The sequence below is a fragment of the Zootermopsis nevadensis genome, unplaced genomic scaffold, assembly GCF_977971745.1.
Source record: "Zootermopsis nevadensis isolate Lab colony 2312 unplaced genomic scaffold, Znev_1.0 Znev_ptg000012l, whole genome shotgun sequence".
NCBI lineage: Eukaryota > Metazoa > Arthropoda > Insecta > Blattodea > Termopsidae > Zootermopsis > Zootermopsis nevadensis.
The window spans coordinates 10,301,900-10,319,439 of NW_028259144.1; the positions used below are offsets into that span (position 1 = coordinate 10,301,900).

At 36.1% G+C, this 17,540-nt stretch overlaps 1 long non-coding RNA gene across 1 annotated transcript in view; it reads right to left on the bottom strand.

The window, feature by feature from the left end:
• Window positions 1-6,735: 6,735 nt before the first annotated feature.
• LOC110827666 (uncharacterized) overlaps window positions 6,736-17,540 on the bottom strand; it is a 163,838-nt gene continuing 153,033 nt past the window's right edge. The window contains exon 3 of the long non-coding RNA XR_002542443.1: window positions 6,736-6,880. This is a non-coding gene — a long non-coding RNA (uncharacterized LOC110827666). The remainder of the gene's footprint in view (window positions 6,881-17,540) is intronic.

A 17,540-nucleotide genomic window follows, 5' to 3' on the forward strand; every position in this document is an offset into this window, starting at 1 on the left:
TAGTGTAGAGTCTGTCCTAAAAACTGACACTCATTCAGGCAGTGAAGATGTTCCTGGGTTATGGTACCCATAGGTTAATTACCGATGTCACAAGAGCTAGCCATTCAAGCCTACATTGATCTATTTAAATTCAGTCTATGTCCTTACACACACTTTATGTAATATTAATTTAATATTAATCCTCTATTTATGACTATAGCCCCAAGGTGATTTTACATGTTGATATTTACCAATCACAATTTTCTACATATTTTTCATCTCAACGACATAATTATCATATACTACCTATGCAAATTACGGAATTTCTCATGTAATTGTATCACTTCTGTTATTATCTCTTCCTGGAAAGATCGCATTTAAAATAAAAAAACAACAAACCTTTTGATTATGTACATACTTTGAAATGTAATACCTGAAACCTTTGAGTCGTTCGTCTTTAATCTATTCTAAATTAACGAAAGGAGCAGAACTGGCATTATAAGCGTTCTTATTTATATATAGGTTAAACTATAGTGGTGGGAAGTCAGCAAGAAACAAATCAGTTCTGAACATTCTCTACAGTTCAGAACTATAATGGCCACTGTACCGCAGGCTGGGCCATTATTGGCTAGATTTGACTGTCTTTCTGGTCCACTGACAGCCAAATCTCCAGGGATTAAAGCAATTGGAAATCCATCCATTCGAACAGTAGACGGGAAGGGTTGGTTACTGGAATGACGAATCGCCCAGAGATTGCATGGAAGTGAGATCTGAAGTGTATGATGCAGACCCGGGTTACTGTGCTGTTTTCATAAATTAAATAGAAAATACAAATATACGTTATTTAATGTGTTCCCAAATATTGTTTCTATGTCGAGTGTTTCCTATTCTCAATAACGTAACTATATGCAAAAAGCGATATTCAAATGTTACCTACAATCAGTGACACAGTGACTCTTACGCACGCAGTAGCCAGAGGATACGCGATTTAAGATGCTCTCAGCAGATTATCACAGTTTTCGAATATTTTGACGTGAAAACGTCTTTAAAATCGATGCCGGGTGTGGGGAGGCAATCGCGCCCAAATGAGCGACAGTTTCTGTCGAAGTAATTTCAAACTTCAATAACTCGGCTACAAATAGACGTAGCGCCGCCATCCTAGTCTCGTTTTAAAGAGGAAGGATGATCGTTTGTGCCAGTACCGCTCCGACATTGGTGGCGGCCGGACGTCGCGAACTGCGCACGCGCAAATTGAACCCACGATTTTCGACTTTCCGGATTCGACACGTGTCCATAAACGGGATCATATCTCAGAGACTAATTATCCGATCCGAGTGAACCAAGAGTTGTTTTGAAGAGGAGTGTATATGTTACAACTCATCCTGGGCTCCAAGTGTGTATCTCAGAAACTCAAAAGGATACGAGGCTGTGAATTTGAAAACGTTTGAAAATTTCCCGATTTTCTTAAAATGTCGCGATATATGAGGGCAAAGTACAACCAGAATTACAAAAATCGGGCACGAATGCGTAAAGCACACAATTCCAAAGAGAATGACACCGAAAACGCCGGGCCCGGATCCAAAACCAACGCGCAGTACTGCCGCGAATATAGGCAACGTAAGCGCGCTCTGACAACTCAGGCGGCATCTGACGAGCCTGGGTCAAGTATGGATGTGGATTTCGTTGCTGATGAGATAGAGAGTGCAATGGAGGTCGACCGAGACCCATCGGACCCACTTGGCATACCCAATATGGCGACGGGGGCCCAAAATTGGACTTGAACCGGGGCCGACAACTACTTTAAAAAACAAAAATTGCCTATCAATTTTTTTTTCTACGTACTCAGAAAAGATTGACCCAAATATTTCTTAAAGCCTCATTTTATTAAAATTTCTTTTAAATTTCCAAAGATCTTGGCAAGAAAGACTACTATGAAATTGAATGCTGCATTGACAAATATTTTTTGGCTTTGGAAATCTGGTTTACATGAGTTATTATATTATGGTTTAATTATTGCAGTGACTTAGGTATATTTTGAAATATCTATATGGAACTGTCATTTAAAATTAATGTGGTCTACATATATATTTAGATATTTTATTTAGGAACACGATTACGTCAATGGCTGCCTGGAAGCAGCTGAAGTGACCTAATTTTAACTTAGGCATAAATGGAAAGATAATATTAAAATGTATCTTAAAGATACACACTGTGAGAGTGTTGGCTGGGTTAAAGTAATTCAGAATAACGTCCAAAAGAATGGTTTAATGAAGACGTTTTTGACCAACTCAGCGGTTATTTCTCAATAAATACTTCGCTACATTTACTTAATTATTTAACGGCTACTAATTGAAATTTATGTTGAGGTATCATATGAAAACTATGCCTAAATCTAATTTTGGCATCAGAATGTTTTGTGTTAAACGTCTGCCCATGGTAGGATTCTCGCCTCTGAATTGCATAAGTCAGACAGTCGTAATAAAGCAACTAGAATTTTTAATGTAAACAAGGTCAGACGTGCTTCGAATAAAGAAGAGAAGTATGTACATACGCGGAATGTATAATTATTTGAAACTGAAAAATGCTTCAGAATGCCAGTAAGAGCTTTCGCTAATTGCATTGTAGACAAACTACTGCTATTATTACAGCTTGAAATAAACCGTGCAACTCGGAGATACTGTAAACTAACGGACTCTAGACGACACGGTTAATCATGATTCGACAAGACATAAACTACTGGAGTGTACATAAAAAACACTAACTTCTTTAGAGAATTCTGTATCACGGTTGACAGCAGAAATATTCATATTAAAGTAAAATTAAAGATGCCTGATTTGAAGATTTCACCGCGGTTTCAATATGATGATGTACCGTAGGTTAGCAGACCTAAAGTTTAAAGAACACGTCCTATAACACAGGTTATGTGACGTTACTTTGAAGTTTAGCATGATAATTAACATCATTACAGAAGATATTTGTGAAGACGTCAAATGGATTGCAGTGGCACAGAATTCTGTCCAACAGAGGAATTTTGTAAGTACAATGATGAACTTTTATCTTCATATAGCAGTGGGTTCATTGAACATTCTAATAGCGCTACACGTTTCGGTGAAGGCTGTCTACAGTAGAGTTAATTATAATAATCTCAGTTTTAGTTACTTATTGTATTTCGTTCCATCAACAGCCCAGTAGCCAACTACAGATACGGCACAAATAATAAATTAAATATAAAGCCAAAATAACAACAGGAACACGTAATAAATATTAAATAATTATCTACAAAAATGCAAACTAGTAAATAAATTCTACAAAAGAAATTACTTTAAAGCAAGCGTAAGCAAAACCTAATATTTACTAAATATGCCAACGTCTTAGTCTTTGGACACAGTATTTGAGGCTGATGCACGTTTAATGGATGGCCAATTTTTACGTGAAGCACCAACAACAAACAAACAAAAATCTCTAAAATTAAGACAAGGAATGCGAATTCCAGCAATTACGATGTAGGAAGAGCAGAATTAATATCCATTGTTAACATTAACAAGAAAATGTGCACTTAAGTGGCGTCTCCCTCATAAGCTATGAAAGGTTTTGTATTCTAAGGCATTATCGCAACTTAATCGGAGGACAGAAACGATTATAACATAGGTTATAAATTTCCACTGAACGCTCTGGTATCTGTAACAATAAAGTATTTAAAGATAAGAGAACTTCAGGTTCCGTAACAGACGATGAGCTTCTTGAACAGCTACGCGACTATAAGCTTCTCAAGAATATCTTTGCTCCCTGCAGTATGTTGTTCATAACAATATATTATTTTTAAAAATGAGTATTGTTATTTTCATATTCGCAGGCATATTTTTGTCATTCAATAGGAACAAGAGTCGAATATAATCAACAAACGACAGATGATATTTTTGTATGGATTAAAGGAAAATATTAATATTATGAGACGTACACACCCGTGCCTTTTCTTTAAAACAAGTTGGCAGAAATGTTGCGTTATATTTCCGTTATACATTGTGTATACGGTTATAAAAAGTGGTATAATGGGCTGGCGTGTTGTGGAAATAGCCGCCAGGTTTAGTTCGTTAGCACAGAAATTACAAGCTATATTTGGCTTGTGCATCCTTCTCACAAACACAACGGCTCGACGCCTACACACTCATGCCTTTGTATGAAGCTTCGAGAGATCCACGTTTTGCTTGGTAAAGCTCTGATCTCTGCTTTGAATGCAGATGGAAATGAGAAATCTGTAAATTCAGAAACTACTGCATTTGAATACATATATTATCTAAAACCTTTTAGAACGGTAAATATAATTTATTGGATTTCAAATGCCGTCTCCAATAGTACAAATAATTTTTACACATCTAATGACTGAAATCCTTCTTTATTATAAACTTCTAAATTAAATACTATCTAAATCTAAATACGCCCTTAATTTTGATTTGTATTGTTTATAAGTAAGCTATGATATATTTTTCTTATGAAACGCTGTGTCGATGCATGACAGATATTTTTATATCAGTTTACATATGAAACATTACTCAGATAAGAACGCAAATTTAAAGTAGTTGTTGAAAAATAATAATTGAAAACTAAGAAAATTGCAAAACTCAATTGTTGCTAGGCAATTAAATGATGCTGATTACGAAAGTTTGGACATATAGCTCGAATTTGAAACATAATTTCATTTAAATACCTCTTATATAACTACCATTACAGATTACAGGAGGTGAGAGGATTATATACCAGGATCTGTAGACACAAATTTGATTTATCTACCTCATAAAGTGTCTTATACGACTGTGTTTGTTAATAATGTTGGTCTTAAGTTGCATACAGTCACTCAATCTGTCAGAGATGAAGTGAGGGAGTAATTGCGCCAGTCGGCGATTCGGTTGGTCAGTAAATCCATGCCACGTGGACAAATGTGAAGAGCTATTAAAAAGAATCTGATTGTGCCTGTCGGAGATAAATGTATTTTTCGATAACTATTCATTTCATATTGATAACGCGTTTTATAAGCCTGGTCATCAATTAAAATAAATCATATGAACACATTTGGTTCAGATACTTTTATTTTGGTTTGCTGCAGCGTTGCTTTAATCTACGAGCGACGTATAACCACAGTTTTTTCAGTTTTGTGATGCGTACATTTAGTTACTTCAACTGACACTATATTTTCATGAATAGCCATCACTCTTACACCCTACAGCAAGTCCTCACACCTTCCTGGTATTGCAAGCCACCAGTTTCGAATATATTTCCATATTAACATTCTGCACACTCATGTTGTCATCCATTCGAGGTCCTTCCCAGTCCATTGCTAACTCTTATTTTACACTGTCTTAACATGGTCCTACATTCCTCGAAATTTTATCACATGATCACCCAAATACTAAACCAACGGCGAGTTGATCCTCTATCAAGAAAATATATTATTTATTTACTTACCGTTAATGAAACCACACTGCCATTATCTCATACTACATAAATCGGTCATAGGTGTCAAACAATCTTTTGTCTCACAATTTATTTTATTTTTAAACGAACTTAACTAAGATAAATTAAGTTCAACTGATTCGTTCGTAAGCAGAACTACATGAGTAAACATTTTTAGAGAATTTAGCTACTGTAACTATGGCAACCAGCACGGATGAAACGACATTAGTCCTAGACAAATATTCTTTTAATGGAAGTTCATTCATTAGGTTTTGACTATTTAAAAACTAATTAAACTCACAGATACTTAAATAGATAACCCCAGAAATGATAAAGATATATAACCGACGTTTTCTCATGGCAGCGTCAACTTAAACACATTTTGTCACATTTATTATTATTTCTTTTCAAATTAATATTTTAGAAAATATATACAATTCGTTTAATACTATATTGACATGAGGAATGGCGAATAGACAGAGATGACCATGACTGCATATAGAGCAATTTTAATGACAGTAGTTTTTAGTTAATCAGAAGAATATTCCTTAACATGACAAAATTAATATTGAGGAGATGGGTTTGCCACACCCCCATTAAGTAGGTCTTATATACAGTTAACAGCGGGCTTTAAAGGCCTAATTAAACAATGATAATATGAATATGGAATATGAAGCTCATAGGAAAACAAAATATGAATACACAAATTTTCGTCTAAACTCTGCAGCACCAGTGATTGATTTGGAGACTTAGTAGCAGATAACTGGTTAATAATAAGATGCAGTATTCAATGAAATACTATGCGAAGATGAACTGAAATGGTTCAGAAAATATTCCAGCGTCTGATTTCTGTAAAGAATACGATGAATCATTTCACAAAAGCACGGCACATTCTGGACAAAGGAGTAACAATAAATTGAGCAGAAACCTGAACCATAATGCTAGTTAATAAAACGAATAATGACAAAGATAAATTGAAACACTTTATGCTAATTTAATCAATAGAGTTTAACTGATCTAACAGCTACTGAAATTAACTTACTTACGCAACTTGCTTTTAATTAAATTGTTTGTAATCTACTATTGAATTTATAACGTACCACTTACTTAACAGTGAACATCATGTCCGTAATTCAGACTCATTCATTTCCCTTTAAAACACAATCTCATTACGAAATTGAGTGTCAGTGTTTCGTGCTCTGTACTAAGGCTCAAATAAACACTTCTTTACTACAACCGTAATGGCGACGACAGTTTAATTTCAAGCTGCTTTCTAGAGTAGGATGGTTAGTTTTATACTTACTCGTCTTTTGGATCGGTTTCTCCATGCTTTTAGTGACACTATGGCAAGTCCTTATATTATTTATTTTCGAATGAGGTACAGCGACTACACGCGATGGTTTTGGAAGGAAGTTGGAGTAGCCTAATTACTTGTAACCCCAGAATTTTCTTCCTGCAACAAAAATACCGGTGTTATTTTTGGATGTCAGGGTTCTATGGATAATTAGAAACTAAGTAAAAGCAAACCTTTCTTAGTCTTCCGTCCACACACACTCTGGGTACATACTTGGCGTGTGGCATTGTTAAGCCGGTCAAATGTTGTACAGATATAAATATTCTCGCTCATATTTCAGAAGTGAAACGTGGGTTATGAGAAAATTCTTAGGGCATCACTGGGCTTTAGGAGACAGGCTGCAAGACTACAAACAGAGATATCCTAAAATTGTCACTGAAGCTGCAACCAACACGTATGAAGAATAAAGGAAGGCATTGCCCCTAAAGCTATTTCCAGACTTAGAAGAGATAAAACGATCTAAGAACAAAAGAAAATACCAATTAGGATTCTCTTGATCGCCCTCTGAAGCACAACAAATTACACAGAAATAAGAATTCAAAATGTGATAATGCGGAAAGTGAACCTTTCAAATACAAACCCTCCTTTGTGGAAAGTCCGAAATTTTGTGCAAGTTATCTGTATTAATGTTAACTGATGGATGGTTTTCTGCCCGCTTCTAGAATTTCCCGCCGCAAGGACCTATCGAGGTTAAGAGCGCCAATGAAGCCTCAGATTAGTGTTGTCAATGTAATCAATGGTATATTGGATGGAACCTATGAGAGGAATTCAGTTTCACATCGTGGGGAGGGGTGATCGAACACTAAACAGCGCTTTCGGCATTAAGTTCGAAAGGCAGGAGTGATTTGGCATCCAAGGTATGCACACCGTAAGACCTGAAGTAAAGCCACTAAATTAATCAGGATTTTATATCCCAAAGTCTTGAAATATATAAAGTTGAACCTGATGATAGACGTAGGTAAGATTTGAAACCAGCTCCCATGACAAACGCCTCTTAGCTAACTCCATGGAACTTGATAGTCGCTGGGATGATCAAGTAATTTACTGCTTCTTACAGATCACAATACTGCATTATCGTACTGACAAGAGCTAGCCAGTGAACCTCATCCTGAGCCAGTTGAATCCAATACATTATATATTTAGCTTCCCAAATGTGCCTGTGTCTCCCAAGTGTTATTCTCGTTTCAGGGTTTGTAACTGAGAAACTTTGTGTGTATTTATATTTTCCGTATAAAGGGTACATGTCCCACCTGTTACAACATTCTTAAGTTTACCAGTGTGCCGCCACTAAGTTTCACGTACGCAGTGAATTTTTATACGAAACTTAATATTCGCATGATACAATTCGACAAAGGCAGGATCTTATCTTTCGTAATTAGAATTCTTAATACACACATAGAGCCAAGGTGGTCTAGCGGTTAGAACGCTGGCCTTGTAATCCTGGGGTCTCGGGTTCGATTCCCGGCGGTGCCCGAATTTATAACTTGTGTTGGGCAAGGCCGTGGTCTAGGCATCACGAAGTTTTCCTCCGGGGGCTTCCCCGGTTTCTCCGTGGCATCCCAACAATTACTCCATTCACACACAGAAGAAGGCAATGGCAAACCACTTCATGGATCATCTGCCAAGAACGTATATGAACAGGTCCCAGTCCGAGAAAAGGATGGAAGGATCCTGTTCATATGGACCTGTCGTCAGACAGAACACTAAATAAAAACACTGGTTCATCATCGATAGTTATATTCGATATATTATGTTATATTTTCAAGAGCCTCATTTTTATAAGCCAAATATTTGTATGTAGATACATAGTTATGGCCACGTATAGTTATGTACCTCCTTATTAAGTAGAAATTTTGTAGTGTGCCATTATGAGTCATTGATAAATTAGGGTGTACCGCGGTAGGAAAAAGTTGCCGAACACTGTTTTAGGTAGATATTATTTAGAGGCCAAAGGATTGAGGCAGAATATTCATCCGAAACCAGTATTTACCTACAAGCACACACGATGTCAGTATCCAGAACACCAACATGAAAACTCTAATAATATTTAACGAAGAGATGATTTATGAAGATTCTTACTGTGCAATTATTTCCCCCTCTCCCTGTCACGTCTTCTGTCACAGGTTCAAAAGGTTCAAATTATTTCTAGAGTTTAATGCTTCATTCTGATCATACAAGTTATGTATTCCACGGCCAGGATTACTTTTTAATATTTGCACTTGATCACTTTACTGACTTAACTCTCGAAGTTTCCGACACGTAGAGTCTACGCAGAATGCTTAATACAGTAACAACGAAGTCCTGATAACTAAAATACAGACAAAATTTTTTTTCTCAGATAAGACCTTCTTTTTATCCATTCTTCATCTCGTGCTTAGCCGCTATATGGAATCAAGGCGTGAGAAACTAAATTCGATTTCCTGTTGGCAGAATTCCAGGCGCCAGAGTTCGAACACAGAATGTTAATCACGTGATGCTTACGTATGCAACGACATCACCTGAGGACGGGTTTCCAGCGCGGTAAATTAATGTATCTTTTCAACACGACTGTGGTACTAGTTGAATGACCGTGCCCGAAAAAGATGAATGGTAAAGCTAATATTTTTCTTTGGATTGTCTTATAAAGAAAGATTAAGTGGATGGGACATAGGTCTCACCTGGTGGAAACACGCGTATATAAAATTCGGTTGGAATGATTTATGATGAAATGCAACTTCGTAGGTCTGGGGCAGAGGAGATTGGAAAATAAATTGATTATAAAGTTATGAACCGGACTGATGTGTGCGAAGGCTGGAAAGCATTGGGGCTCTTCTGTGGTGACGCCATGACACTTCAACCTTACAATTGGAGATTCGTAATTAACAATGTCTTTGAGAAATAGATTGCTACAGATATTTATCTTAATGGAAATGACCTATCTTGAACATTTAAGCACTATTTGCATTTTAAATTCTCTTCCGAACCAACAGTTTCACTACAGTAATAATGACGTGTTCAGACACTGTAAACTGTCTTAACAGTGAGGACAAAATGGTTTTCTCACCCTCCCTGTACCATCCACTTTTCACACACTCAGTATCCGACTGGATACACAGTTAAAAACACCACGCCACAGAAACGGAGTGGAGTCTTACAAGGGCAGATCCACGCTCTGGCTTATTTACTCCTCCGAATGAGACTCCGGTACTCACTGGACAGGAGTTTCGGTAACTCCTTAGCCGATCGGGGCACAACGGAGGCAAAGAGAAAATCCTTACAACATTGTCCTTAATTTAAATTTAGTATTGTAGTAGAAATCAAATTACGTCATTGAACTAAATTACTATTTAACAAGTGGTGATCGCGGAGAGCTGCCGGTCTCCAGTTCTTGTTAGAGTTATAATAGGATGCATACAGGCCTTAACACACACACACACACACACACACACACATATATATATATATATATATATATATATATATATATGTATATATAACATGACCGGGAAATACTGTTGTATAACTAAAGACTGTTTATAACAAATTCTTCTCGGGCTAGAATGTTTACTTTCCGCCTAGGGGCTACATAGTATGTGGTGAATACCATTTATTTCTCTCTGTATAGCCTCTCTGCAAGAATGTCAGATACTTTTACCTTTCCTTCTGTTAAGTACATAATAATTGTTTGATACTAATGCCTCCATAATTTTAATTGCCATTATTGCATGCCGTGCAATGAGAGACAAGAGAAATAATAATTTATTAAAAATCTAACAAAAGAAAGATATTAATAAGAATGAACTAGGAAATATGAACAATATTATAATCGATGTTGATATTACGGATTGCAACGCCGTGAAGACTTGTAGATAGACACTAATGTTTTGGAGGAATATACTGTCTCCATCTTCAAGTCCGAGAATTTTAAATTTGAATAAAAATTAATTAACGGGGCAGTCGACCTTACCTCCCTGTCTGCTCAAATTGCCACTGTGACAAAGCCAAACCTCGGCAGATTTTTGTATGTGTCTACATTACCAAAGAAAACTCACAACATCTAGAGTAGTGCGGTACTGGTATATCTTAAAACCTAACCTAACAACACATTTTATGGAGATGGTTTAAGTATATCAGGGGATACGTAACAGATATAAGAAAATAATAAACACAATGCAAGTATTTTAAATAAATTCTATCACATTTTCTGTTCTCATATTTCAGTGTTCCAAACTCTTTTCAAGAAAACTGAAGCTTCTTTCTGTCACCTGTTTTATTTGAGCTGAATATTAGAAACAAGTGGACACTTCCACGTGCTCTGTGGCTTGGGGGGGGGGGGGGCCTGCCCTGAGTGTATACACGCAGTTAATGGACACACACGTCTTAATCGGTTCTGTCATTATCACCACTTTTCCTAACTAACTGATTCCATGCAGCAGAGACATTTTTGAGCTAGTCTTACACCTCGTAAAATTTCTTGCATTTCTTATAGGTTAACATATTATGTAAGAACCATTCTATAGGAAATGTCTTTGTTGATGTCTCTTTTCTGGGTTGTTGCGCAGTGTAGTCATCGTAAAGATAATGGAGGTGTAGCAAGGACCTCTGAAACGTCGATAAACCTCAAATCCTACAAATGTTCTTATTTCCCTCTTTTGTAACAATTAACTGCACTTTTAGATATAAGATATTATAAAACGTTACCATCAAAGTACAGATATTTTGGAAGTTCACAGAAACATGCAGCGCAGACATGCTGTAGTTCTTCAGCGACAATAAGGCTGAACGTGTTAAGTCGATGATGGGAAGTCACTATAGACGACAGAGCTTGCAGGGTAAACTAACACGTATAGAAAATAATAATGTTTCGTAAAAAAAAGCAAAATTGTCTTAGGAGGCCTCTAGTTTTTCGTTTGAACTTTATGTGATAGCTCGAGATTTTTCCCAAATTAGTTCCAAATATCTGTAACAATCTAACTAATCGACTGACCAACACAAGATGCAAAATCAATCTTGAAGGGATAATAGTCACTTATATGGCTAAAAATTCCTGACTTTCCTGTATACAGACAAAAACATGTAAATTATAACTTTTTATTTGTCCAACAATTCGGCGTATGTGGAATCATTCTGATAATAACCTTATACAGAATATGTACAATGCATAACGCTTGTCTGTTCTTCTATCCACAGTAGACCTATTATTAAATTTGCAGAACCAATTTCAGAGGTGGGGACCAGCCCTGTTTCTACAGTAATTTCATTTTGTAAGTTGTCTCACCTTGTTTCTCTCTGACCCCACTTCCAATTTTCTTCCACACCGCTCAATATTACCCAAAAGCATTTTTCTGCCGGGCTTCAATAATACCCAATGCGATGAGAAATCACGACCAGACTATATTCCAGCCAGCGAAAGAATTTCGTCCCTTTCAGAAGCAGGATAAGAAAGTGGGGGAGATAGAAAAGAGAAAAAGATATAGGTTTAAGAGGGAAGAAAATGGAAGACATAAAACTCGAAAAAATTGATGAGAAATCAGCAGAAAAAGATAGGACACAAATGAAATTATTATCCTTAACCTGCAGTTTTCCGAAACTCAAATATCACGTGAATGGACTTACTCGTAGAGTTATGTATGATCCGATAGAAGAGTATTATGCTCCAACTTTATTCAATAATTGAATTTATAAAACTTTTGTTCTTAGTGTTTAATTAACTAGTTATCACTTTAATGCATGCTAAAGATGATATAAATCACATCCGATATACGAAATATATTTTCACTATAACGTAGGTAATGCTCATTTCTACCAAATATCTCTCCTACTCTTGCACAAAACCTCCAGTTTCGATTTCGAAGAGGCTGTCAACGTCACCTTCTTCACCAAGTAAGTAATTAATTGGCTCCATGGTACAGGGAATTTATTCAACTGCTGATAGTTTTTTAGCGGGTCAAAATAACTGTTCTTGTGAAATTCAAAGGATTAATTCCGTGTTAATAAGAAATCTTAAGTCGATAAAATCATGAACTAATGATCAGCAACCTTCCACACGCAAATGGTCTCTTCCTCTTGGGTTTTTCAAAGAAACGTTTTATTCAGTTCTTGATTCAGCTCAAATACGTAACATGTAACTGCCATCAAATACATTTGAAGTCAAGCACAGTAACAATGCTGAGTAACAAGTGCAATTATGAAGTTATTTTGTTGTGAGATTCTCTCTTCCATTTTGTGACTTGACAACATTTCTCTCTAAAGAAGCATTGGGGACAGAGCGAGGTATCGTGGAAATGATTGCTTAAAACCCTTTATTCGTTTCTTGAATTCTAAATTCCTGATTTACTAAGATCATTACTGTCTGTTCTTCTGCTTCTGGCCACGAAGTTAGACTAACAAATTATCTGATTTTAATCTCATATCCATTATTTTTTGGCTTAAATTATATCCTGAAGCAATTTCTTGTTATGCCCAGAATAATGATTTTAGTGTAGTACCTGCTGTTTTTTAGCGCAACGTAAATCGAATTTCAAGTACAAGTAACTGAATATGGTCTTTTTAAACGCGAAGATTGAAGTCCTTTTGCACTTATCTAAGTCCAACACTATAAAATCTGTGAAAAAACACACATTTAACGAAACTCTGTATCCCTTTTGGAAGGGAATATCAGGATTTGAAAGTTAGTAAACTTTTAAGAAAATTAGAAAAAAGAAAGTTATAATTAACACTCGATTTGACAACGATTGATAGAAATATAACCACTTTATCATTAACTGCTTGAGATGACACATGTACGAATATAAGGCTGTTGTTAATAAATTTCCTCTCAGATAAAAGACGCGTTTATATAATGTGTTTTGTTTCTGAAGGTGCTTAGAATATGAATTATAAACATCGTTTTACTACTATATGAATCTATGGCCAGTTATCTTCAGTCGGTCACAACATGTTGGTGTTCGTCCTGTATAAAATAACGTAATTTTAAAAATGTTAAATTTTCTGACATTGGGACAAATTTCACTAAACAAGACGCGAGTATTGATACTGACTCAAATTCCATTAACAATGTAGGCTGTTAAATTTATTGTACCTAACTGAATTTAGGGGTAACATTAACTGTGGATTTACAACGACGAAGTGTCATTATTCTATGGTAGCACATTCTAGAGGACATTTTGTTTCAATAACTGAATGTACAAACAGACATCCCCTTAGAGAAGTGATTGATTAAATTATTCTTGCGTTCCTCAACATTTCTTAATCTTTTTGAACGAAAATTCTGTATGCGTTTTTATAAGCCCTCATGCCTTATATGTATGCTATTCAATTTTTCTCCTTCATTCGATTATTATAGTTAAGAGTACAACTTATGAAGCTCCTTATTACGTAATTTTCTCCAGAGTAGAGGAAAGGACTACATAATGAAGAGCTTTAAACATTTTCCATAAATATTCTAGATTTTTCAAGTAAACGGTAAAATACTTATTTTCTTGAATGTCGTTCTGAGTGAATACTAAACACCCTACTTAAAAATGATATTATTTAATAAAGCAAAGAATAATATTTGGCCAAGCACAGGCGGAAACTGAGTTCAAGATATTAAAAGTTATAGCAACAGTGATTTTGTGTGTAAATAGGAACACTGAACTTCAACAGAAAGACAAAACAACATTGAAGCAACAGAGAGCGGTGGACGGATACCGAATTGATCGTCATCATTTATTTATTTATTTCCCTCAAAACAGGGAGAATTTCTCTAATTACAGGAAGCTAACACAATTCAGCATTTCTAAAGGTGTATAATTTCTAAACGTAACCATGACGGAACATTAATTTAATATGCTACTAGCAGTGTAACATGCACAGATGGCTTTAGCAATACCCTACCCAATGATTCAGAGAACCATACAAAATGGCGTACATTTACTTGACTTTCGAGCAACACAAATACATTTTAAAATGGTACTGGATATTTGAGAATGTATTTTAAATATATGTTAACATTATGAGACTGGCGTGTTCAGGCAATAATATAGGAAACATCGATCATCAACGAGTGGGGAATATTCTGCTATGGTTTTGCAGCAATTCACACAATCGCCAAAGAAATCTGTAAGTCGCTAGGGAGAATGGAATTCGGATCGCAGAGCTGAGTTTTGTGAACGAGGTGGCCGAACATCCTCAGATTTCCTGACGAGGCAACATTCAAGCTAAAGGTCACAGTGAACCGACAACTGCAAATACTAACATTCTGACAATCCGAACATTCATGTTGACAAGTTAATGAACTTACCAGGATTTACGATCCCGTGTGATGTGTCATTCAACTGTACCTTGAGACAGAATTTCTTTAAATAGGCATTTACTATTTTGAAGTAACTCATCAAGCTAGTTCTCGCAAGAAGAAAATGACATTTACTTCCAACAAGACGGGGCACCCCCACACTATAATCACGATGTCAAGGCCTATTTTACACATAATATAAAGAAATAATAATAATTCAATTCAATTATTTATTAATAATGTGCTTTATTTAAAGTTAGAGGGCCAATTGCAGATAGCACAAAGAAACACAACAAAAGAACAACAATAAAGTTGTCAATTACATGACTTCAGCGAAAGTTAATGACAAAGCCAACTAGTGAGCGGTAAAGAAAGAGACTACTTAAACTTTGTTTGCAGAAATACGAGCTGCTTATTGAATTGTATCAGTACCCTAGCAAAAATAAGGTAATTAATTTATAAAAAGATAATTGAACACGCAAAACTGGAACAAACAAGATACTAGATTATGACAGTACATAACTTGGATGATAGCAGCAGGCCTATAATTCTAATTACACAAGTCAACGTTAGAAGAAGGACGCAAAAATAATATAAATTTATATAGAATGCAATTAATAACTAATAAACGGAAAGAATAATAGTTAAGGTGATTCGTGGCAAACCTCCCCCCATAGGTTTCGCCACAGTTTACAGTAATATTGCTCCAGCAACAGCAGCAGGGTTGCAAGCCTGGGCTTTGTGAAAGGGGCCAAGGCGAAACGTTGCTTCCGATGGAATAGATGTGGTCAGCGTTTAGACGCTAGGCCAAACGCAAGTATTATTAATTAATTAAAGGAAAATAATAACAGAGACGGGTACACGAAAATAGGCACAAGAGTCAAACTTTGTCTTTAACGTGGTGCAGACAAGCGAAACAGCATCAATTATTATTTCAAAGAGTTTTCCATGTCAGAGGCTCTAACCCTGTGGGAAAATATAAAGATAAATAGTACCCTGGTTCATATCTTTCTAGTACCAATAAGGACGGAGGGTGAATTCCTCACCCCAATCATGTTGCTGTTGTGGGTCTTGGCAGGAATTGTTTGCAGGCAAGGAAATTCCTTCACAATCACAATCAAAAACAGTTGCGAAACCATTGTGCGCAGCGATATTTGTTGTCTTGAATACAGACTGCGTAGACCATGGATCTTCAGCATCAATTTCTCGTGTCAACTAAGAAGACACAACACTTCTGATATCCGCGTTGTTTGTGGAAGTGCTGTTCCAATTTAAAGGTGTTTGTGACGGACAACCTTCCTGCAACTGCGTCAGGTACGTACGGGATGTTTGAGCGGTGGACGTACCCTGACAAAGGCCAGAGGTTATTCGAAATGTGACAGCGCTGACTGCTCTTGCTAACAAGAAGAATAATGAATGGTTTGTCCGTTTCTCGTCAAATTAACTATTCGCCTAGGTTGGGATAGAGCCCAGTAAATGAAGTCTGTGAAGAAGTGGAGACGATTTAGTTTGTTTCATTTCCTTCGTCCCTCCCTCCCTCCCGGTCTCTCTTACTTCCATCCCTTTTTCTTCGTTCCAAACTTTCCACATCGCCTCTCTTCAAACCTCTTTCAATCGCTCATTCTTTCCTTCATCTTCTTTATTTTTCATTCTTCTTCTCCTCCACTTTTCGATTTCGTATTTTTTTGGTTTTATTTTTCTTTGTATTATCTATATTTTTGTTTCCTTTTGTATTTTGTCTCCTTTCTCCTTGTATATTTTGTCCCGAATCTTCAGCAGTATTCCTTCTTGGGCAATTCCACAGAGCAAAACACAAACAAAACTTCAAGAACAGGATACAATAAATATATATTTTAACAGAAAATTCCCCGTTTCTGCTCTACAGATTGTCCCTTAATTTGAAGAAAATATGCAGTGATTTTTACTATATATTTTAGAAATGGAGAAATTTTCATATTCGCTATGGCTGTAAGCAGTATATATAATTATATTATATATTTCTTATATAATTGTATTATTATTATTACACCTCATTTCTATTCCACACTATAATGACACTTGATATAGAATCACTTTTCGTGCTCCAGTACATCATAAGGCCCTCAATTAAAACTTAGATACTTAATGACATCTATCATCCTCGGCATTAAAAGACGCCGTCTCCAAAATTCTGTTGCAATTAGGTGTGCTTTATGTATAGTACGAAGTGTTGATTTATACACTTCACTAATATTAATTATATTAGTTATAAAAAGTGTTATTATGTATTTAACTCATAGGTTTGACGTGTAAAGATCAATCTCTAAGCTAGTCGGGTCTTAGGCAGAGACATGCAGCTGCAAACCTTAATCAAGTGTTTCTTTCTTTGATAAATATTACTCAACGTAACAGCTGTTGTCACAACACTCCTACACCCCAAAATCCGTTATCGCTCTGAGCCTCGTCGGGTTATTCCTGTTTTATTTAGGGGGGGTACAACGCTTTATGCTACAAGAAAACGGAAGG